Here is a 20,648-nt window from a genome sequence, read left to right on the forward strand (position 1 = left end):
AAAAGGAGACTCCCCCGCAAAAGAAGAGAAAAATCATGTCCTTGAGTCTATGTCTCTGAACTCTAGCCTTACTGCCCAGCTCTATGAATCTGGGTGAATATCACATAAGTTATATGAAGCACACCTAACATATTAATTAAAATTAGGTGTCCCTGAAGCAGGCCACAGGCTGTTTGCAAACTGTGAGACCTTTGGACACAGTTTATCCTTTTCATTGTAGGCTTTCTGTATCACAATACAGATGATTTTCTTTACATAGCTGCATCCTGCTGTCCTATCTACTCAGGAACCCTCCATGAAAAGCTCCTGGGATTTCTAACAGTTTGGAAACATTTGGGCGCTGCATGGAGCAGTGGTGTCCTCTGTACTTCTCAAGGCTTCTTGAAAAAGCTTATGGGGTTCTTTCCCCATACTTTGCCATACGTGTTGTTAGGCTGTGTGTAACTGAGAAGGAAAGAAGTTCTTGATGTTATTTACCGGAGACATAAAGGTATCAAGTCCAATCAGGTGTTTAAGTGAACACAAGCTAAAGCTCATCCTGACACGTTTTGATACATGTACAGTATAACTTGGGGGAAACTGCAGAATGAAAGTAGTCAAAATGCCTTTAGTAGAGAGAAGTGAACCACAGGTACAGAAGAGGTAAAACCTCTTTGAAAAAGTAGCTCTGCACTGAGCACTGTGCCTCTGCAGTGGGTATTTACTTGAGGCTTTGGTGGGATTTTACTGCACACTATAGTGAACAAGGAAATTTCAGTGCAAATGTGCTGCTGTAACACTGGTAGCTTCTTGCCCAGGGGCAGCAGAGTCTCTGGATGGATCCTGCAAGCCAGGTTGTTTTCTGTCCACAGGAATGAAGGAATGAAGTGAAAGATGAAAATATATATTGTGCAGTGTAACTGGGAAGTGACCTTTCTCCATTCGCTGCTTCTGTTTCCTCTGTGGTTTTGGAAGTTTAAAGATTATCAGGGACTTTTGTAATGTATTACCAGATTGTCTATTATCAAGCTGTGGGATAAGACCAACATTTAATGACAAACTAAAAACAGTAAAAATTTTTGTTATATTAGAATTTTGCTGAGAAATGTATAATTCTACCAATTCAGGGAAAAAAAAATCACTAATCTGCACATTTAGTGCTCCATACACATCATTCAGAAATAGAATCTGAGCCAAATGTAGTATTAAGTGCATAGAAAGTGATACTTTATTTGAAGTTTGGCTAGAAGGAAAATTAATGTCACCAATGAAGTAATGCTCCTTGAAGCATTTACTGCAAAGCATCACTGCCATTTGTCACTGTCCAGGATAAAAATCAGAAATGGCAGAACTCCCTTTTTTTCAGAGTCTTACAAAATTTTCCACGCATAATCTGCATTAAACCTAAAATGCCTGGGTCTGACTGTAGACAGCACTTAGAGAATCATAATTAATGAACTACATTCTATTAATTTAGCCTTTTATCTTTTCAGTGACTTAAGCCACTGAACATTTGATATCTTGCGTTTAGGTTGTACATTTATCTGTATTAAAGTCACTCTAGTGAAAGGTGTGGGTTTATGCTGCAGTTTAACTGTTTTAAGGGTACCTCGCTGCCCAAAGGGACAGTCATGCCTTCTCCCTGCTTGCTGATCTGAGAGGTAATCCTGTAGGCAAACAGAAATCACAGAAGGTTAAGATGCTCCACCGGATCAGAGAAGGAAGCAACAGGAACACGCATGGAGTGACTGGGAGAAGCTGGGGTGAGTCATGTGTCTTTCAGGGTCAGTGTGCCCTTGTGCCAACCCAAGAGAACTGAGTAACTAGCAGCATTTGTAGTTCTGTTTGTAAGAGCTGATTCTAACTGATGCTCTGTTTCTGTACACAGTGCAGTGATTGCTCAGTGGCTCACTGTGTGCTTTTTAAAGTTCTGAGCTAGTTTAGTGTTTAGATTTTTGGAAGCAAACCAAGGGAGCCTGGAGATGGCTCCTATTTCCATGTTGTTCATTTTGAGCTGAGTTTGCTGTTACTGAAAGGAACGCACGTGACACTGCTTTGGATGTGCTTGGTTCAAAGTAATGTCTGGAACAAGCAGGTAGTTTGGCCCTGTCTGTGTGTAAGAGAGCTGGCAGGTCACAGAACAGCCAAGTCTGGGTGCAGAGCCAAGTGTTGGCTGAGCAGACCAACTGTTAGGACTGGGCAGGAACAGAACACTGGGAAAAGCCGTTAGCATCACAGTAGTGGAACACAGATATCATCCGTAAGAGTGTTCTCAAATCCGTCCTGCTGAGCTTTAAATTTCTGGTGATAGATCTTGCAAAATGGAGATATCCGTGATTTAGAGGTGACATCAGAGAAGCACACACGTGACAGTGCAATTGGTGCGATACATGTGATGCAGTTTGGCTTGGAGTGAGATGAAAGGGCAGATCTCTCAGTCTGATCTGATTCTTTCTGATGCTCTCCTGTGCAGGTTAGGTTGATGTTACATTCATAAATACATGCACTGATTAAGCTGCATTTGTTCACAAGTTCTGGATGCTGAGCTTAAAAGTTCAAGCATTAACCAGTAGCTTAGAAGTCACACATTGACAGTGTGGTGAATTTGAGAATGACTGTATGATCTGGACACAGTGCATTTGGCCTGATGAGCAGTCAGCAGTTCCCTGCCGGGCACTGAGTGTGACATGAATACTGATGTACTGTCCTGATCATGCTTCTGATGGAATATTGCTAATACTGGGTTTAAATCTGCAAATAGAGGTCACGTAGCACTTAAAAGTCAGGAGTGAGCTGTGGGGTCTTCCCCTGCAGCACCATAGCCCTGCCGCACTTAGGGCATTCCCCTTACTTGTGACAGAAGTAGCAATGCCTAAAGGAAGAAACATTAATTTTTGTGTCTTTCTCGCTGATTGTTACAAGTGGGCTCCAACTCAGTAAACCTTCTCTTAAATCCCTGACATGAGACTCCAGGCTGCTGCCAGTGGACTGAAGAGAGAGCACAGTGCTTTAGCTTCGGGGATGTTCCAGTAGAGCGTTCACTGGCTGTTGGAATGTGGAGCATGACAATGCTGTTTTCCAGCGGAAGGTATGTTTGGAAGGCCAGTATTTGCTGAGAAGGGCAGTTTTTCACCTTGCAAGAAAAGTTTGGAAGTGGTAGTTAGTATGGGGGGATTCTTCTCTCAATTTGACTGTTGTTCTGAATAACTCCATGGTCTTCTTTCTGACAACATATGCAAATGCAACTTGAAAACGTCTTTGCGCTGTATCTATCCAACTATACCTGGCTGCAACTTAATGGTGAAGATTCATGGTCCTGTTTGTACTATGAGGGAGGTAAATGTTAATACTGTAAAGCCATCTGAAACCTTTCATTATCTGGTAGCCTTTGTAACCTTCCTGACTATTTTCTATGGGATGGATTATAGTTCAAGAACATAATCCCATGCTACCCTTCCCTCTAAGTTCAGGATCAAGGTTATAATCCTGCTTATGGGTACATGCTTATAAAGAAACATATGAAACAGGTTGTGCTGGAGTGTGTATTAGTGATTGACTATTGTGACAGTGTTCAAGGCTTTAAATAAGATCAGGTACCCTGGAGATTCCTGCTGAATACCTGAACATCTTTTGCATGCTAAAGGCGTGGTGGCTGGTAAACACTCACAGTTTTTCTGGTGAGGAGGGTGGTTAGAGAATGCAAGAACAGCACAGAGGGGTCACAGTTTGCAACCCTGAGAAATGGAGAAACAACAGAGAAAAAAGTTATTCACAGTGAGCGTGACTGGACACTGGAAGAGGTGCCCGAGGAGGTAATGAAATCACTGCCTGTGAACATTTTTGAGTGGAAAATCGTGTAACTTTGGAAGTCAGTCCTGCTTTGATCAGATGTCTGCATGGGATTACCTCGAGGGCCATTTCCAGTGTTTTGAGATTCTAAGAAATAGCATATTCATTCTCTATTCCCCAGAATTAAGTGCACTAGCCTGAAATGGAATGACTGGTTCATGAGGTGTTAAACACATGTTTGTTTATTCTTTTTAATTGTATACACCACTCATGCATTATATCCACATTCAGAACAGGTACAGGAACAGGAACCTCTGAATTGCTTTAGCACATGCATAAATACCTCAGGAGGAGATGTGCTATCTCTTCCTCTCTTCTGGAATGTGTACCTGCCTTGGGCATTGTCTTTAATGGAAACTGAGGGATAAATTTGACCAGGCAGTGAATGACACAGTTCAAGTCAGTTCTATTGAAACAAATTCCTCTCTTCAAAGATGAAAGAACATACTGGAACTAGAGTATTTGGGGGGGGGGAACGACGATGACGACAGATTCCAGCCTGAGAGGAACTAGCAGAGTGTTGAAAAGATGCTACCCTTGGATCTAACAGGAAAACATTTCCATAGAGCATTTGGGAATCTTAAAGATGGTTTTAATGAGTGAAACCTGTGAGTACTGTAGGTACAAGCCAAAGAACAGCTAAGTGGTGGAAGAGGTTTGTTGAATGAAAAGAACGGTAGCTCTCTTGGAGACACCAGTTCTTACTTTTATGTTGTTCTGTTTGTTGCTCCCCACTGAAGATTGACAAACCCAGGAGAAACAGTTGGCAAGTGGTGGTGAACAAAGCTGTATGTGCCACCCACAACACAGCTTCCATCCAAAGCTGCCAGTAGAGACCCAACCCTTGCTTTCAAGTGATGACAGACTTCTAATTACTGCACGAAGCTCTGTCTTAGTGCAGTTTTAGTCAGCTTATACTGAAACAGTGCAAAAAGGTGATGCTTGAGAAAACTGGATGTGAGGTTGACATCTGACTCATGCTTCATTTTGTGTATAGGCTTATTTCTGCCCTTCCTGCCAGATTAGACATTACAGTCCAAGCCTCCCTATAGATGACTCCCATTTCCTTATAAGAAAATGGAAGAAGAAAGGGCAAAAGAGTATCCTGCAGAAGAATCTGTGCACTTGATTTGTCAGGATGATCCCCATAGAAAAGGAAAGATAGTTGTTTCAAAGATGCCTAGATTTCATCAGGGACAGGGGTTTTGCCTTCAAAACTCACCATGAAATTAATGTTGTTAAAATGTGACCATAAAAAAATCTGATTTGATAGTGGTATTCCTGTCACAGCCTCTGTAAGACTCCATATCCTTCTCAATCTCAATTACTTCAGAGGTTTGTTCATAGTTATTTTGATCAGTGAAAGGTCAATGCCTTCAGCCTATAGTCACTGATTTATTGTCTTACACTTGCAAATGATTTCCAATACTTTTTATCATCATCCTTAAGCTCTGTGGAATAAAATATCATGGCTTTTTTAGAAGTGGTTCATTACCAGTTCTGTTGCCTGGTACTGTCTTAACAAATGAGACGTTTTTTTCACTAGTTTCTACTATATGATGGGAAAACACATAGAAATATTTCACTCCAGCCCAGTACATGCAGTGGAATTTCAGTATGTGCAATACCTAAATTCAAAATCATAACCCAGCAAGGCAAAATAAACAATCAACTCAGTTAGATGTAAGTAGAGATATAAACTACGCATTTCTAAGGAAACGAAAGGCAGAAAGTGCCTTCAAAGAGTATCAATTCTTGATTTTCTCCCTTTCATAAAAGGAAGTACGTGAGTGTGTGTGTGGGTATGGCTGTATATAAATCTGTGTTGAAAGGAGGGTAAGAATGGGGAGTGGAAAGAAAAGGAATAACAGAAGATTAAAAGAAGATTACCCCCCCCCCCCCCCCGGTTTTGCAGTTACTTGTATGGTTTGAATACTTGTACAGTGTAGAATGTAGGGTCCCCAGTAGTATTCTTCTTCTGCCAGAAGACATACACATGCAAGTGGAAGCAGGATGGCTCAGGTCCCGATGAGATGGTCTATTTCAGTGCAGTGCTAGAGGGGTTATGTATGATAACCACTGCCTGCTTTGGGATTTATAGGATAAGTATGGTTGTAAGATGCCAATTGCTCGGTCACAGGGTGAATCCAGTTTTCCTTTGTAACACAATGAGTGACAGTATGACCGGATACCACAGGACAAAACGCCAACTTAGGAATACCAACTGAAATCTGTATTTTGTATACTTTCATAACGATGTGGTTTTGCAATCGGTTATTATTAGTACAGTTATTGTCTTGGGATGCTGACAGCTAATGCTTTTATGAAGAGTTAATAACTGCTTTTCATCACTGTGGACAGGTTATAGAAATGTTCTCAAGATCTCTCACTTTGAGGTCAATGCAGAAACCAAGGAACAACTTCTACTTACTGCGTTTCTTGTTGACTCCACTCGGATTTTCCAGTCACTAATCGGACATGAAAATAACACGGTCCTTTGTTCTCCAACTGCTACAGAGTCCCGAGGTAAGAAAGTTATTTAAAACAGAAAAATCATTTTTTCCTCCCACTGGGGAAAGGTCAGCACTTGGTTGAGTAGCTCTCTTGTATCCTTAAAGATAGGTGGTAAAAATCGCCTTTAAATAGCCATTATAAAAGTTGGGGCTCTCCATGGGGATTAGGAGGCTGAAATTCATGCCTTAGTTATGCTTGTTCAGCTTCTCCCACTTCCAGTCTAGTGTTCTGATCAGTGGGTTGTTGATTATTGATACATGGGTGGTTAGGGTGGGTTCAGAACGAAGTCTTGTTTTTAATTCCACATTAGACCAATAAGTTATGAAATCTTGGTGTTCTTTTTATGGAATAAAAGCTTTCTTTTTTCCACCATTACCTTACACATCATAAAATGTGGAATTAGTCTTTTGGTAATTAAGCTTCCTTAGGATATATGCCTCGTGCTGTTCTTCGGGTTTCCCTTGATTCATCTGGAATATTACGCCCAGAAGAGGAAGGCCAGAGATAGATAAACATTAGCTTTTTTCTTTGTTTTTAGTTGTCTCTGGCTACTCAGCACATTTTATACATCCTGAAACCCATTGTCTACTAACAAAAGAACTCCTTGGAAAAAGCCAACCCCATTTATCTCCTTACATGGTCTCTTCATCCTCTGCGGCATGAGAGAAAGCTTTGATGCTGCAAAGCTTTGGAAGTGCAATGCACTGGAAAGCGCCAGTGCCCAGTAGTTCCTAAGCAAAGAGAATTCAGTCATACTCAGGCCAGAACTGTCTTCTCTCTCCACTTAATTTTCTGCTTGTTCTATTTGCTTTCTGTGCATTTCCATCACTTGTGTCTGCCTGATAAGCCATGTAACAGACAGCTCATGCAGGATGGTAATGGGCTGAGGCAGGTAATACTGTTCTACTTCTCAATTCACAGACTGAAGAAAAATAGCTCAATTTTTTAATAACATTTGCTCCCTGTCCTTTGCATGTGCAAGTTCTCCCTCTGGGTTGAGAGGAGAGTAGAGATTTTTAAGAGAGGGATATATTATCCCTCTTCATTCCTTTCAGTTCATAAGGTTCATAAGGCCATTTAGCTTTCCAGTGCTTCTGCTTTGCTTTTCTTCTCCCTGCAGAAGAGTATAATTTTGCATTATCAATGAACATCAGTCCAGACCTCAAAGGAATGCAATTTCCTGGGCTCAGGAAGGAATCCAGAGGTTAGTCTCATAAATTCTATGTATGCTCTGCAGCTGTTCCAGCTCTTAGCCAAGTTTGGCGATAGGGTCGTTTCATCTAGCACTCATGTAGTAAACCACATTTCTTTTATGACCTCCTAGCCAGCTGTTCAGGCTAAATCATTGTATGTACAGTCATGACTTGACTAATGCCTGTACATGTCTCAACTGCTTTCCTGTTATTCTGTCTGTGGAACAGTACAAAATTCTCCTTATGAGGTGGTGTTCCTGGAAGACAGAGCCTTCTGCTACACATAAAGAATAGGCAGTGATTTTTCTGTGGGTCATGGCATGTACAGATCACACAGTCAAGGAGATCATAGCTGGATATTGACTTAGTATAAGAAATGGAGTTGTTGGAGCAGATGAGTCTCTGTGGCCTGTAAGGATGGTTCCTCCTTGCCGTGGTCCCCAGTTTTTTAGTGTGAGGTTCCATGTGGAGACAATCAGAGATGCTTTTATCTCTGTGAGATTTTTCTTCATGTGTTTTTAGGTTTTCATTAAAAAAAGCGTAAAAGCTGAAAGCATATTTGAGCTGTGAAAGTGATAGGATCAGGTCATGGGCCTCCAAACAGAGTTTTCAGGAGGAAAAGAGTAAAAAGAAAAGCAAAGCTCTGCTTTCTCAAAAACCATTCGTCATCTAAAAAATGTCTCACTGAAGCAAGAGGTGCTTTGATGAGCTCAGATCTCATGACATTGTTTGCTTGGTTGGCAATTCTGTGACACCCTCAGCTCTGTCTTCCTGCAGGCACAGCAGAAACAGCAGGCACAGCATGTACCTACCTCTGCTTTTAGGGAAGAGGAGCAAACTACTAAACTCTTGTGCTCTTGGCACCAGGGCAGCTAAGGGCCTGAGCTGCTTCTGTTCATCCCTCCTTTGTCCTGGTTCCTTTGTTTTATTCTCCTCCTATGTTAGCCTGTTTCACTCTGATAGGTTCTCTGAATTCTGCTTTTCTGTCTTTCATCACATATCTCATAACAAGAATGACAACTTTGAGATGTCATTGTTGGCAAAGTTCGTAAAATGAGTTCTGTATCTCTTATAATACAAATAATCACATTATTGTGACAAAGTAGGTCTTAGGCTTTAGTTCAATTAGCAGGCTCTCAAATTACACCATATTGCAGTTAACATTGGTATAGACCTATGTCTTTGTGAGTCCACTTGCTGTTTGGACTGCTGCTGCAACCTGAATCCAATCTGGGAGCAGAGTGTATTGGAGAAAGACACATCCAGGTGTATTATTGCAATAGAGAGGAGCTAATATATGAGAAAGATTCAAAGATGATGCTTACTTCAGGGCAGAGGGACTCACTCAGTGCCTAAGATACCACTTAAGCCGTCCTTATGCAATGAATAAGAAATGGCAGGCCCGGCACAAATTCTTGTTGCAGAGGTAGATTTATTTCATTTAAAAATAAAGTATCTGCATGTTTGGAGCTGGGCTTTAAGAATATGGAGATGCAAATGCTCTGTAGCAAGGATTCCTCCAGGAAAATAGGATCCTGTCTTACCATTATTGGTAACACATAACTATCTATTTCCGTATGTGGATTGTGTTCGCGTGACAGAGGCTATGTCCCCTTGCCAGTTATGATGTCCAGTGTATCCTTGGCTTACCACCACCCTGCAAAACCCATCAGCAACCCCTGAACTTTATTCTGGATTCATAGACGTTTTCTGACAACAGAATACCTTCTGCTCTCATAACTGGGTCTTCTACCCCTTTCAGAGAAAAGGCTGGGTCTCTTTAGCAGTATCTGTCTGCTCTAAAGACTTATTGTTTCATCTGACCCAGTGGAGTCCTGAACACTTTGTCCAGGATTTTTGACCACGAGTCTACAATGAGATCAGATGTCAGACATCCTAAAAGGCTTCAATTGAAATCAATGGGATTTTACACATCCGCAAGTATTAGATTGGTGCCAGAGTGATCAGTAACTTACAGAAATGAATGCTGGGGAAGCAGAGATTCAGTTTTCCTCTTTCTGTATTCTAGAATCACGATTTACTGGACAGGTATGAAGTCAGTAATGGAGCAGTGGGTGCTCCGTTATGGACTGGGGCTAGGATGCTTTGTTGTGCAGCATTAGGTGTAGTGCTTGTTTGCCATTGAAACTTCACTCTCGTTGTAGTCTGAAGGCTGCTCTGGAGTTTCACTATTACATTGTCTTCAGTTGACCTTTTTTGAAAGAACACTCTTCATCCAAACCCATCAGAAAGACTAAATACTTTCTTGGCTGTGGAAGAAGGTCGCTGTAAAAGAGATGGTAATTAAAGATAAGAAGAGAGGCAAAGATCAGTAGAAGATATTTATACATACATATATAGGAGTATATCAGCTCCAGTTATGTGCTGCTGAAAGGAATATTTGTTCCCCAGATAGTCATCTGCTTTTAGTTCCAGCAGACTTGAAATGATATCTGGTTGATGTTGTGTATTTTATTGTATCAGTTGGTGCTTGCTGGTAAGGAAAGGAAAAGAATGAACATTCTTTCACTTGGATACAGCATATTAAAGATAAGCTCTGATGTGAGATGATTTAATTCTTCTACTGTTTGCTGATATAGTATATATTGGTTTTGCAAAGGAGGTGCAGCAGCTAGTCATGGAATTCACTGGAATTCACTTCCAGCTCTGAAGAGAGGATCAGAAAGTGGCTTTTTGTAGTAAAAGGGATTTACAGGAACAATAGTATATGTGTCCTTTCTGAGCCTCTTAAGAAGCCTCAGCTACCCCAGTTGGCTCTCAAAACAGTAGCTTTAGACTTTTGCAACTGGCCCTTACCCTTAGGCTCTCCAGGAGTCTGTCTCAGGCACACCAGCTGTGCAAAGCTGAAGCATCTCTCCTGCACCGTGCTGTGCTGTGTCTGAAGGGTCCCTGCTAGCTTACAGCAGTGTCAAGGGCTGGCACTGTGCTGCGAGCACGTCCTGACCTGACTATACCAAATGTCTACCCTGACAAATGGCTTTGCTGTCAGGAATGTTGGAAAGACAGAAACTTGAGGCACCTTCCTTGTCCTCTGAAGGAACAAATGCTGATGTTAATGAGTCTGTAGACTCACTGAGGGACTGTTACCACATGGCTTCTCTCTGTTTTTTTCTTGACTTAATTCTGCAAATGGATTAGCTGTCAGTCTGCCCAGAGCTTTGCTCTGCCGCAGCAGTAGTACTTGGTAGTATGATTGTTGAAATATATTGCTATGTCTCACAGAGATGATTCAGCTGCCTGTGTATTTCCCTGAATATTGTAAAAAAAAGTACAAAATCCCTACTGCCACAAAGATTTGAGGTTCCATTTATGCAATCATTGCAATGCAATTAGACTCCTCAAAAGCAGGGAATAGATAAACGTTATCTTCAGTTGAAGCTGGAAACATTCATTCTGCTATGCCACGTCCTGAAGAAAATGCAGCATGTCCTGGAAACTTTAATCAGAATCTAAATGCGGGATGCTTTAGTTTACTTTGGCATAGAAGCATTAGAGAGAAACTACTTCAGTGATTTGGGTGTATAATGGTGATTGAGGCTTGTGGTGAAGAAGGACTGATGGCTTGCCTCCAGTCAGATGTGCTGAGGGAACATTTTACCTATGGATGCCTTCTGTGGGCCGTTCCAAACATGTATCTGAGTACAAAGCAGGTGCCTCGTTAGTTTACAGCTCTCAAGCCTACATGTACCTCGTATGTCCCTGTTGCTTCCTTGCCTATGTATTTCAAGGTTTGATTCTGTCTTCATTATATAGTTGAGGTGTAAGGAAGGAAGAGGGTATTACCAGCAGAGGGGCTTCCAGCTTGCTTTTCAGTGTGATTGCAGCCATACTAAGCTTTTTCCAAGTGTTCCAAAATTCTGTGTAAGCAGTCACTGCAACTGAAGTCTGTGTTGTTTGAAGGGAACAGCATAACCACTTTGACATATAGCTGTTGTATTTAGTTTGACCAGATGGAACAACCCCATTTCGTTTTAGAATACAGCCAATCCTAACACAGTTTCTTTTTCTTTCAAGCAAGAAAATTTCTACCATAAATATTAAATACCATAACAAAACCTACCAATAAAATTCTACCATAAATGAAACAAGCTTTACACTTGAGAAGATGGAGAGGAAAACTTTATCATCTATGTGCAAAACTATATAATCATTTATAACATCCTCCCTCCCAGCTGTAAAACGCATGTCTTCTTTCAGTATACACTGTCATATTCAAACGCTGGCTAAGTGTGTATTTTGCTTTCCTGTATGGATGATCCTCATGGCAGCAGGGAAACATTCTGTAGCCTTTATTACAAAGCCCTACTCCTCTGAACAATGCAGGGATGCCTCCAGCCTTTACCCAGGCTTGCCCACGGACAGCACTTCTATTAGCAATGACAATGACATTAAAAGGTGCATCCTGTGAGTCACAGGTAAGAAAGGAGAGGAAACATGGGTCTAAGTGTAAAAGAGGGTTCAGCTGCTCAAAGTATAGTCATTGTGCCTGTATACCACGGAGACATGTACCCTACATGGCAGAGAAACTGTTGTCACCGTAGCAAAGTCAAGTTTACAGGTCACAAGAGGGCAGCAAAGTCTCACTGCTCAAGGTGACAACATTTGAGAGATGGGGTCATTCATCTTCAAGTCCAACTCCTGTTTTGGACAATCAGAAAGCCCTGTGTCTAACTAGCTGGTGCTTCCCAGGCTCTGAACTACTTTGTATGCAGAGTGAAACTATTATGTTCGTAGGTGAAAATCCTGTTACATCACTTCAAACTAACCTATTTAATCTAAATACAGATGCACTGTGATAGTGCTGAAATAAATTGCTCACCTGGAGTTCAATGCTGAACAAAAAGCTACACCAGCATGTTATCTACCTAATCAATAAAAAAGCAACATTTATGGAACACTGACTTTGCAAAGCCTTTGCAGCTTAGTCGTTTGTTATATTTCCCCTTCCTTTCTGCTCTTGAGAGCAAGGTGTTCTGAATCCTGCCTCAAAATACACGTTTCTTATAGAAAAAAATTTCTTATAGTAGTACTGAGTGAATATATTATCTGTGAAGAGCTTATTTAGTGTAGTATTCTCTTTCTGCTTGAGGATATGTAAGTAATCTGTATTCTGTGTTCAACTGCCTATTTGCCTGCCTGTCTCTGTGTCTCTCCTTCCAATAAATCTGCCCATTCTTCATGAGCTGAACCTTCTGAATGTGCAGTACTCGATTTGGAAAAGAACTGTGCTGGGGAGAGATGATTCATCGCATCAGTCACCGTGTTATATAATGCTGAGTGATAGCAATTGCTGAGAACAATCCGAGCAGCAATATTCCCACTTGTGAAATTAAATGCAATGTCTGTAAGAATAAATGGAGGTATCTGGGTGTACTTGGAAGGAAAACAAGTCATGAGAGCAAGGCAAAAATACATCCATTTTCAAAATGGTTTGCTATTTTCTGCAGTATTACTGCAGATTTTAACTAGAGTTACCTCAGTGCACCTTCCAGGGGCACTTTTCTGGGAAGAACACAGAATCATAGTTCTATCAGTTGCTTCTATCTACCAAGTGAATATGAGGTTTTGGCACATGTGAAAACAGTGCTTATTGGTATTTACCTGCTGAATTTACAAGTATGCTTTCAGAGGACACTTTTGCAAACACTAGACTTTTGGATGTATGCTGAAATCCCTAATGGTCATTATCTTTGGTTTTGTATACCTGTTCAGATGCCTATTGTTCTATCCAAGTTTACTCTCACTAGTCAATATAGTTGCATCTGAGCATCCCAGAGCTGAATTTAATAAAAGCAAAATGAGAAAACTGCCCTTTCCATAAGCAATTGGCCACATGGTGTCACTGTGTTATAAGGCAGCAAAACCTCCACCAACAATGCCTTTAGCAATTCCAAGTTTTCAAACTATCCAAAGCATGTGGTATTATCTAAGGAGACGCTTGAGCAAAAATGGCAAGGTCATGGAAGCTTCACTGTAGGAGTGTTTTAGGAAGACATTTTATGCAAAGCATCTGTTTTCCCAGCTTCTTGTACCTTCCTGGAATACATCAGAAATGTTTTTAGCCCGGAAGCGCTTGTTCTCCAGATGTCTGCATTTGGAAGCATGCTTATATGGAAAACTTTATCTTAAATTGCTGCAAGTCAGAGATCTCAAAATTCAGTGGTGCCGAATCCTACACTTGAATCATCATCTTTCTTCTTCTCCTTCTACCTTTGTATATCTGAATGTGCAGCATCCGAGCAGAGGAAACTTGGCCTTATGGAGCTCAGAGCAATATAAACTGTATCTCCTGGGACCCACAAAAGGCTGTTTAATCCCTGCTAGTCCTGAAGAATGCTTTGCACAACACACCTGCCCAAGAGAGCTGTGCCAAAAGCTGATGCACTGGGTGTTTAAGGGGTTTCATAATCTACAGCTATAGCAACAAAGAAAGAAACAGTTGTGTACAGATACAGTGTGAGCCTTAGCAAGAAGATGATACCTGGCTCAGGGCACAATGAAAGACTGCAAAACCTCATGAAGTAAGTAGTGTTGGTGTGCACTGTTTCTTCAGTAAAACAGTGACCCCGGACTAGCAGGATTTATGTTAATACCCCGATAGTCTGTGTAGGTTGGATTAAGATTTTATAGAAAGGCTGAATCTCTGGCAATGACTTACCACTCACGTAGAGTGCAACGTGTTTTGTTTTCATTGTTAGGACATTAGGTAGTTGCAATGCCTTTCCTAAGTCAGATGCTCTGCACTGTATGACACTTAACTCCCTGTATAGCTGCTGAGAATGAGAGCGCTGTTTTAAGATGCATATTTCTTAGTGACAGTTTCACTCCTGGTTTTGTTGGGGATAGGATTACACTTGTAATATACCTGTTTTCATGGCCATATCTCCAATTTAAGTGCACAGTCAAATCATATTTAAAGTTATTAGGTCTACAGATCTTGGCTCTGTGAAAATTTTGATGCCTTGGTATGAATTTTGGTGCAAAGGTATGAATTGAGGAAACGGTTGTGTTAGTCTGGCCTTGAATGACATGAGATTAAAAGTGCTAAATAAAACCTGAACTGTCAGATCTCACAGGCTAGGGTACAGTAGACATTCCCTAGAGTATGTAAATCCTTTCAATAGACAGGGCAACCTGATCTAGTTCCAGGTGTTCCTGGTCATTGCAGGGGGTTGGAGTAGATGACCTTTGAAAGACCTTTCCAACCCAAACCATTCTATGATTCTATTCTATAGACAGCATACAGGGTGGATTCAGAAGACCAGAACACATTTGTGAGTAGCAGGTTGTGTTTCCTCTTGTTACTTGCAATATAACAACATCTTAGAAGCACGTTCAATGATGTTTATTTAGGAACACTTGAATATGATTTTGGCCTATTCCCTCTCACCATTGCATCTGTAAGTATCTTAACAGGAGGAATTCTCCATTGGCCTCTATTCTGGTGGTGGCCCTTAGTCTGGGACCTTCTGCAGAAGGTGAAACATGACGTGGTTCATCCTGGGGGAAGAAGAGTCTGAAACAGAAAAGTAGTGTTTCAGTAAGTGCAGAAAAGCAGATGGGGTCTCCTGTAGGAGAAGGTGGTACAGGTAAACTTGGGAGCAAATCAGGAACATTGCCAAAGCAATTTGTCCTTGTTTCGCAAATCCTGGCAGCTGCTGACCTCGTTATGTAGACACAAAATGTCTCTTGGTAGTGTGCAAGGGATTTGTATCATAACTGTAATTATCTTAATAGCACTGCTGCCATGGTGGTATATAAACAGGAAAGGCTGAAACCCACTGACACAGATGAGTTGCAAATGAAGGGCTGGTGCCTCTACTATAGGAATATGAACAAGATACGGGAACTGGCTGAGGAAATCCCTCAAGATTTGTCCCTGGGAACTGCCTTCAAAGTGTTTGCTCAAGGAAGAAAGGTGTGAAGAAGGGGAAGGATGTGTGTTTCCTCCCCTTACGGTTTTATGAACCTTGGGCTCTGGAACCAAGGTTTCTCCTGAGAAAGCTTTTATATGTTGCCTCATTAGTGTGTTTTCTGGGAGGCTCTGTTACTCCATGTTTGTGGGAAGAGGTACGTTGTATACCAGTGCCAAGGGTGTGTGGTTTCTAACGCGGTTTGACTGCAGAGTGAGTCTCCTTGAAATAATGGGAACAGCTTGTCTCTTCATGTGAACCTTTTCATGAAGCACATAGACCATCACTCCCTATGGTCATTAGTCAACTACAGGCTCCTAATACATGTTTGAGATGTAAAGAAAAGCTTGATGCATGGAAGGAAAATAGATTTTTAAAGCTAAGGCCAGCTGTGGTTATTTAGTCTGACCTACGGGATGCATACATTTTTCTCAGTAATTCCTGAGTCATGTTCCTGATGGCTGATTGAACTACGCATAAAGTACCTCATCCAGTCTTGGTTTAAATTTAGCTGTCATGTGGGAGGGAAATGTGGTGTGGAGGCTGAGAAAACTCAGGGGTCACTGTATGAAAGGAAGATGTAGGAGGGAAAATACATAGTTTAGCTATTCCACAGGTTTCAAGGATCAGCAGTAGAATTTATTGTCATTTATGGCACTGCAAAAAGTCAACAGGGAAGTGAGCCCCACCATGGTAAAAGTGATGAAAGTTCCCAGAGAAGCTGTAGAGCTTGCTCGAAAGAAACTGTGCAATCTAAGGAGATTACATGAACGCCAACGCAAACACCAACACAAGCGAGAAAATAGAAGTAAAAGGGCAGGAGCTGAACAATAATTAAGCCTGTGAATAAAATGTGGTATCTTTGGGTTTTGTGGGGAACAGAGAGGGGAGGCTGGGCTAATGTTTTGTGCATATGCCTTTGTCTGTTGTTTGGTTGTGCTCCAATGCATCAAACACTTTTGCATCTGAGCTGGCACTCTAACAGTGAATCCTATTAATATCAGTTAGACTATTCCTGAGAGGAACATGAGGAAGTATCTGAGAAGATCAAAGCTTTTGACTTTTGAAGTACATGAGATAACTACTAAATAGATATCGGAAAAACTGGTATTGTTTAACCTCAAAACCTACTAATGAATTACCAGTAGCTGCACATCAGGAAGATGTCTCTGAGTTTCTTCCGCACATCTTTTTCCTATAGCAAACAGAAAACTTTGAACTTTTATTGTAAGTTGGCTTTTGGCTGGCTGAGTTTTGACTTGCTCCTCTCAGTTATCTGGAGAGGCGAGGGACAGGAAGGCATAGTGTAAGAGTTGAGGATTTCACTTGTGCTTGACACCTCACAGGTAGCAGTAACAACCATGAGATGCTTTGTTGTCAGTATGTTTTGAGTTCAACACTGCTGTGACACAGAGAGGCTGTATAATGGCGATGACTACATATGTCAGAAGGAAGTGAAGGTCAAATGATCACAACCAGAACTAGAATTAAGAAATCAAATAGGTTTTGCTGTCTCTAGAGGCTGAAATGGATTGGCATGGGTTCATAGGTTCATCTGTACAGTTGTTTCAAAATGTTAGGTATAAAAGGAGTTAATTGACTGCTAGTAAGGTCTGTTCTCATTTGGGAAAGCATCAAATAGCTTTACAGTATCGTTTCATTGTTTTGCAATGGATCTCGTAATATATTCTGTTGAAGTTATTAATATCGGCTTCCTTGTACAGGAGTATATTGAATGAAAATTAAGCTGCCCTGCTCACTGCTTCTTACAGACTGTCTCTGATGCGGAGTGAAACTGTTAATTAACTTTCTGGCTCCCGGTTATTCCTCACAGAGTTGAAGGATGTTTTTCTAGGGACAAGTGAACAGCATTTAGCTGCATCTGCAGTAATGTAATGCGACCATTCATTTAATTTGATTCAGAGCCACAGAAGGCTAGACAATGTCCTATATGGAACAAGAAGCGTCTTCAAGTATGAATTCATGGGGTGCGATGCATTTCTGACCCATGCTATGTTAGGCTGTGGGATGTTTTGGTGCTGTCTGGATCCTGTGTAAAATGATGTCTCTCATGATAGAGACACTTAGTGAAGAATACACTAAATTTCTCTGAACATTGACAGTGTCAGGATACAGTATTTGGGTTCATAAAGGAAAGCATCTAAAGGGTAGTTTTCAAATGATAACCATTTGGAGGAAGCAGTATTCTATAACAATAGAATAATGATAATTTTTTCTTTGCATTTCTAGTTTCTCTTTCCTTTGAGTTGCTCCAGTTTCTCTGATCTAAGGTGAACTGATTGCTGCTACTTTCGTTTTATGCTACAAATTGTTCACTGAGTTGTCTAGGATGTGCAGAGAATTGATGACAGAGCCAAGGAGTATTCAAATGCCAAGGAGTATTCAAATGGAGCAGGAGGCACATTACCATTTTTATTATCATTTCCTCTCTCCTCTATTTCTTGTAAGAAACAGCACGCAGTTGTTGCACAAGGCATTATGTGCTCCACATATCTGTCCAAGTTGTCAGCTGTTTGTGCATCAAGTTTGAGGAGGAGGAAGAAATATGAGGTGTGTTAACAACAGTCAGGTTCTTCCCATTTGGAGTTTTAACATGCACGAGGAAATGATGTCTGATGAATAGAGCTGATCATAAGTTTTATGATGCAATGCTTCTTCTTTTGAACCTGTTGATTGGGTTCGGTATTGCTGGGTTGGCTGGTTCTCCAGCTTCATGGAAACCTGCTTGGAAAGTTGTCATGCTGTCGTCAAACTTGTGGACCCACCTGGCCTGTTCCACTGGCTACCCACCATTCTGTGATGCTATGACACTTCTGTCTTTGCTCAGCTACCACTGCTACCCCACAGGCTACCAACAGCTGAAAGAGCTGTCCATTAGACGTCCTTCACCTGTTGGCCAATTCGTTTACTTCCTGCTTGCTAGTGCTCTTAGCTACGCATGTGGCAGCAAAACAGCTATGTAGGCAGGGTCCTGGCATGTGAACTTAGGCATCAGCCCAGAAATGTTTCAAAATCTTTCGTACATACATGAATGAAAACTTTCTGGGAAGGGTGACAGAAGGTGTGATTTCCTCTGTGGGATGAACATTCCAGCTCCCAGCACTGGGGCAGGCAAGTCACAGGACATTTTACCTTCTTGCGGTTCACAGCTTGCTTGCTGTACTTGGCTGACAAATGCATTCAGTATGTGTGTGAGTACACAGTAGAGAAGACCAACAATTAGTGGATTTGAATCATAGAAGGCAAGGGTCTCTGCCACTTTGCAATGCATCTATTGCATGGGGAGAGATTGCAGGGTCCAGGTTGCGTGTGTTGCAGAGAAGGCACCATTACAAGTTTGTGCTCCACTGCTTTGACAGGCTGTGGGTGAGGCTTGGTTCCTGGAGGGATTTATGGGAGGGGTCACCATTTGAAATCTAGTTTTCCATCAGATCTCTACCCCTGGAAGCTAGAGTCTCTGAGTGAGTGCATCTCCTCCAGCACAGACTCTCCCTGGCTAGAAGACCTAATTTTGGACCTTTGGCACATAGATCTAGATCCTCTGGCAAAGGAGGCAGTGTATGTAGCTTGTTTTAATGTTCTGCTCTGAACAGAGTCAATGCCTCTCATAACCTACACAAAAATTTTCTGGCTTATTGGCCATATCGTATCTCACCTGACACATAAACCATGAATGTCAGAGGTCTAAGGTTAAAAACACCCTAGTTCATTGAGATGCTAAAAGCTATACATTTCCATTGGCTTTGATATGAGTTTCTATTCTGAGTTCTCAGGTTTCAAGCATTACACATCTTAGGAGCTTCAGAAGTCCCAAGATATTGCATGAATTAGAAGGTTAAAAGAGATCTGTGCCTGTGAAAAATCAGTTTTCTACTAGGATGAAAGCATTTACAATTGCAGTCAGGTGTTATGTTTTATGTGCTGCTGAACCAGAAGAATTAAAACAGACTTAATGTGCAGACATAGAGACAGAGATGGTATCAGGCTCCAGGGGTGACTCTGCCTTGGCACAGGTTGGAGTAGTTTTCTTGAGACCAGCTGAGACACTCAGCATGTTTCAAGTGCCAGACGCTCTGCTTATGCTTGTCTGCTTTCTACACTGGTTCAAGGGGAGCAGGTGACAGAAAGCTGCTTTCATGCTGCTGGAGTAAAGTTGAGAGTGTTCTCAGCAACTTGAATTCTAAGTCACACTATTAGGAAAAGCTTCTGAGTTCTTTTTGTTACAGGAATGGTACAAATGGACTAGAAGGACAGACATATAAAATAAAGGAAACGAGAAGGACAGGCATATAAAATAAACAAGCATTTTTTCTCATCAGAAATAATTTTTATAGGGATAAATATCAGTTCAGAAGAAGCTTTTGTATTAAAATCCCCATGACTCTGTAGAGCCCATGAAGTCCCCATGAAGTAGTCGTCTGCTGTTGGAAGTTGTAATACACCAGGAGTGAGTCACAAGGTTCTTAATTGCTCTAAATAAGCTTGCAAGGCTCGTAACTCATAATAGCTCTGGTTATTCTGTTTTAAATTGTTCCCATGGGCTGGTTGATGTCTAGAGATTTTGTATTAAAAAAAAGAAAAAATTATAATGATGAATAAAAGTAAAGTCATTTTCAATTTTGACAACCCTGCAGTAACCTTAGAAGAACTATACAAATAGGTAGTGAAGCTCCCTGCTACTGGGGTCAATGAATTGTAATGATCTACTTGTAGGGATGTGCGCTGAATTGTCTAATATATTTTCCACCTCTGATGCTCATTTCCCTAAAAATCTTGATGCTTTAGGCAGCACTTATGGACAACGCTACTTGCCTATGGTTGGACTCCCACTACTGAATTCAATGTGAGTTCCTATGTTCTAGTAAGCTGAGGCTACAAAGAAGGGCAGTCCTGTAAATTCCTGAGAAAAAGGAAAAGAGTAATTTTTTGTTGCTTTAGCTCCTCAAATGACCTTACCATTTGGCCAGAAGAGTGCCAGATGCAGTACTGTGGGGTATGGGCTGAAGTCTGTAAGCTTGGGACTGCAATGGGAGCCAGACCTCCTCTTTTAGTGACAGCTAGCTCTTAGGTGAGTTTTGCTGCAACATGAAACTTCCCCCACCTGATATTTTTAAGACTTGAGCACTTTCAGGTATTTACCAATGGTGTGTGCCAGTAT

At 41.3% G+C, this 20,648-nt stretch overlaps 1 protein-coding gene across 3 annotated transcripts in view; it reads left to right on the forward strand.

Annotated features, from left to right (window-relative positions):
- Nucleotides 1-2,894: 2,894 nt before the first annotated feature.
- Nucleotides 2,895-20,648, forward strand: part of LOC133273795 (cytosolic phospholipase A2 beta-like) — a 54,612-nt gene continuing 36,858 nt past the window's right edge. Inside the window, exons 1-2 of one of the 3 annotated variants that reach the window (XM_061462348.1) lie at nt 2,895-3,321; nt 6,294-6,354. The gene's annotated coding sequence lies outside the window, so the exon portion shown is untranslated. Of the gene's footprint in view, nt 3,322-6,193; nt 6,355-6,532; nt 7,547-20,648 lie in introns of those variants that run through there. The other 2 variants (XM_061462347.1, XM_061462349.1) reach the window with 2 other exon arrangements.

This window comes from Pezoporus flaviventris, unplaced genomic scaffold, assembly GCF_033815535.1.
Source record: "Pezoporus flaviventris isolate CSIRO_AGI_PZ_B2104156 unplaced genomic scaffold, CSIRO_AGI_Pfla_v1 ptg000035l, whole genome shotgun sequence".
NCBI lineage: Eukaryota > Metazoa > Chordata > Aves > Psittaciformes > Psittacidae > Pezoporus > Pezoporus flaviventris.